This window comes from Ochotona princeps, chromosome 30 (genome assembly GCF_030435755.1).
Source record: "Ochotona princeps isolate mOchPri1 chromosome 30, mOchPri1.hap1, whole genome shotgun sequence".
Classification (NCBI taxonomy): domain Eukaryota; kingdom Metazoa; phylum Chordata; class Mammalia; order Lagomorpha; family Ochotonidae; genus Ochotona; species Ochotona princeps.
The window spans coordinates 21,376,236-21,380,973 of NC_080861.1; the positions used below are offsets into that span (position 1 = coordinate 21,376,236).

At 48.1% G+C, this 4,738-nt stretch overlaps 1 long non-coding RNA gene across 1 annotated transcript; it reads right to left on the bottom strand.

Annotated features, from left to right (window-relative positions):
• Positions 1 to 2,758: 2,758 nt before the first annotated feature.
• LOC131478361 (uncharacterized) lies at positions 2,759 to 4,329 on the bottom strand. Its single transcript, XR_009244429.1, has 3 exons — positions 4,295 to 4,329; positions 3,036 to 3,238; positions 2,759 to 2,903 (listed from the first exon to the last, which is right to left on the bottom strand). It is a non-coding gene; the product is annotated as an uncharacterized LOC131478361 (long non-coding RNA).
• Between the last annotated feature and the right edge of the window lie 409 nt (positions 4,330 to 4,738).

A 4,738-nucleotide genomic window follows, 5' to 3' on the forward strand; every position in this document is an offset into this window, starting at 1 on the left:
AACACATATACACACATACACACATGAATCCAGACACATACACACATATTTAGGCACACAAATACACACATGCATACATACATACATACACACATATACATACACACATACATACTAACACACATACACATACATACATACACACATAGATACACACATACAAACACACACAAACACATACAAAAACATACATAGGCATGCACACACATGCACACAACACACACATACACACATACATACAACACATGCATACACAGATGCACACACACATGCACACACATAAACATAAATACACACAAACACACACATACACACATACACATACATGTACACACATACACACATACACAAATACATGCATATGCATACACAATACACATACATACATACACAACACACATACATATACATATACACATACACATACTCACACATGCACTCACATACACATACACATATACACACATACACAACACACATATACATACACACATACACATACACACATGCACACACATACACAATACACACATATACACACACATACAGAGATAAGCACATACACACACATGAAAACATACACATACACACATACCCACAAACACACATACACACACATACACACACACACATATACACACATACACACATACACACATACATACACACATGCTCACATACACACATACACACACATACACACATACATACACACATACTCACACGCACACATATACACATACACACATAAATACATAAACACATACACAACTACACACAACTACACACCAACACACACATACACACACATGCACACAAACACATACATGCATACACATACAAACATACATACAGGCACATACACACATATACACATACACATACATAAACATACACACAGATACACACATAAAACACACAAATACATGCATGCACACATATACACATACACACATACACACACGTACATACACACATACACATACACAGATACACACACATGCACACATACACATACAAAAATATACAGACACATACACAAATTCACACATGCATACACACATACACACACATACACACGTACACACACATACACATCATACACACCTATACACAGATACACACATACAAACATGCATACACACAGACACACATGCATACACACATACACACACATACACACATACATACACATACACACATATGAACATACGCACATGCATACGCAATACACACATACATACACATACACACATACACACATACATATATACATACATACACACTACACACCAACACATATACACACACATACAAACACATACACGCATCCACACATACAAGCACAAATACACATATACACAGATACACACATACACACACATACACACATACACATACACACATACATACAGGCACATACACACATACACATACATAAACACACACATACATATATACACGCATACATGCCTGCACACATATATACATACACACACATACATACACACAAACATAAACACACATACACAGATACATGCACAAATATACAGAAAAAAACATACACTTACACAAATTCACACATAAATACACACATACACACACATACACACATACACACATGCACAGCATACACACATACACACAGATACACAAATACACACATACGCACATGCACAGCATACACACATACACACAGATACACAAATACACACATACGCACATGCACACATACACATACATACATACACACATACACACATACATACAGATACACACACATGCATACACACAAACACACATACATACAGACACATACACACATAAACATACACATACACACATACAAACACATACATATGCACACATATACACATACACATGAATACACACACATACACAAACACATACATACACACATACACACATACACACATACAGGTTAGCAAGCAGATCAGTCTCTATCTCAGCTCCCGGGCCTAACAGCAAATGCAGTAGCTGGCTACATGGAAGCCCCCAGAATTTGTTCTTCCTCGACCAAGCATGCCCAGCTGCTCCCACTCCAAGATGTCCCCAGACCCCTTTTCCAAGCAAACTACAGCCCCCCGTACCTGGGGCACCAGGGTGGCATGGTCTTCGCCTCGTGTTCCCTGTTTTGCCCATAAGTCTTCTGATTAACTGCAACATCTTACAGTTTTCTGTAAAAAGAGAAGCCCACCTGTTTATGTGGCCATGGGTCGTGGGTCCTCAGCCAAGGGCCAGGAGCCGAGGATCTGAGGGGATGGGAACTCTGTTTTCACAGGGAGTCCCAGGGCGTTGCACCCATGTAGCCCAAGGTGTCCTATAGGGAGGACTAGGAACCCAGGTCACTGACAAGGACCCTGAGAGTCCAAGGGGCATGCCAGTCACTGCCTTGTGCAGCAGAGAGCAGGGGTGTTTGCACAGCATGGGGTGTGACTCAATGCACTGGAATCCATGCTTCAACCAGAAAATTCAATTTATTAATGTAGGGGATAGTGTAGGGAAAAGGTAAATGCGGGAAAAGGAGAAGATCTCTGGGTATATTAAGGTTGGGGGCTGGGGGTTTGGGGTGACTCGTTAAAGGTGATCCTTTTTCACCCCTGCTACTCTGTTTCTTTTTCACCCGTGGCTCTGGCCAGAGGGGTGCATGCAAAAACAGGCACCCAGCATGCGTATCCAGCCAGGGAGTCGGTGTTGTGGACGGCCCTGGCTGTGGTTTGACCGCCGCAGTCTGAGGCGGCTCCAGGGCCAGTGTGTGGTCTTTCCGCGTGGAGGTTCTGCCTGGGTCTCGGCTCCTGGGCATTCTGGGGGCTCCAGAGCAGGTTCTGGGGCCTGTGGCTGGAGAGCAGCTGCAGGAGTTGGCGCAGAATCATTGGTAAGACCTGCAGCAGCAAGTGAAGACAAGATGAGCACCACAACCCCTGCCGCTGCGCTAGCTTCCACACAGCATAGCGCCCTGATGCCTCCTCCTAGGGCTCCACTCAGCCACCACCCAAACAACCCACCCTCCTCACCCTGAGGCTCAGGCTCTGCCTCCTTGGGCTCCTGGTCCTGTAGCTGGCTCAGAAGAAGGTCGATACGCAGGGCCAGGTAGGACAGAGGCATGTGAGGTTGGCGGTACATCATGAGCTGCTGGTTCTGGCTGGCCTGGTGCCTGGGCTGGTGGATGTGCACCAGGTAATGATCCAATCTGATTCCCATGAGGCAGCAGAGGGCCCTGGAGACAAGTATGGGGACAGCAGAGTCAGGGATCTGGCATCTCCTGGCCCACAGTCCTCCCTTCCTCCTGTGGGGCTGGTCTCTGGGCAGAGGAAGCTCAGCCCCATGTGCAGGAGGGCAGTGGGAACCCCACACAGGAGCAGGATGCTCCCCACTGCACAGTGAACAACTGTCTCTCATCAAGAAAGGCATGGGGCAGAGGGTCTATGATCTTTTGTAGCAGAGCTTAGTTCAGCCTGCTCGCTATGCCCTGGAGACCCTGACACTTGTGTCTCCTGCAGAAGACAATGCCCTCGTCCACCGTCCTCAAGCAGGAATCAGAGGAAATGTGAGAGCTGGGGGTACAGCCAGTCCGCAGCCAGACACGGCTCATGTCCCAGCTGTGCAGATAGCATCATCCCTCATGTCCCAAAGCATTCTCACTGGTTTGGTCCACCTTCTTCCTCACAGTTTTGCCCCAAGTTTGGGACCCAGTGGAGGACAGGAGGAGTCACCTGTGTTGTTTTCTGTTGCACCTTCCCAGAGGTCTGGGATTCTCACTGACTGCCTGACTAGGAGAGCATGGACATTGGACTGTGCTATGTCCTCAAGTTTGCTGAAGTCTTGGACAGAGACCTGCATTCAAGGAGCAGTTCCCGGTGTCGTTGGTTGAGTGAAGGAAACCAATCAGCTCGTATTGCAGGTATCTGCACTGGCCTGGGAATCCTCCTCCAGCCTCTGGTGTCCCAACTCAACCTCTACTGGACAGACACCCCCCCTCATACACACCTGGAATCAGGAAGTTGGACAGGAGAAGAGAGGCCTGGGGCCCAGAGCTGCCACATGGAGTGAGGAAAATTTTAAGCCCAATCACTGTCCAACCCTTTCCTCCATGTCAGGGACCTGAAGCCCTTCCTGTGGTGAATCCTAGTAGTTCTGACATCATTCAGGCTCTGGCCCTCTGAGCACCCAGATCTGGTGGGAGTGATCAGAGTAGCTGCAAAGCCCAGGGCATCACTGAGACCCAGCTAGGAGAACCTGCATCATGTGCGTGTGTGCAGGTGCCAGAGCTCACCTGGGGAACAGCAGGCAAAGTATGTGATGTGTGCCTGCCTGCTGTGCAGGTAGCAGGAGGTTCATGTGCTTCTGCACCGTGCCTGCCTCCAGGATCCCCAGGTGGCTGGCCGTCGACCAGTTGGGTGCACAAAGGACGTGTGCTGGATGTTCCTGTGGCTTGTTGGGTTCACAGTCTGGGTCTGTGGTAGGACCCTTGGGGGGCTGCAGCACTTCGATGGCAGGAGGATGGACTGCCTGGGGCAGAGATGGTTCCTGCAGCTCTGGCTGACGAGCAGCTGCTGGGGTTGGCACCAAATGGAAGCAGAGGGAAATGCACAGGTCAGCACAGGAAGGCAAAATAGCATCAACACCTCACCTCTTCCCACTTGGTGCCACCCTCCTGCAGAGAAGTCCTTGCCCTGCCTCACAGCAGGACCCTGTCTACACTGGTCTTTGGTGCCCA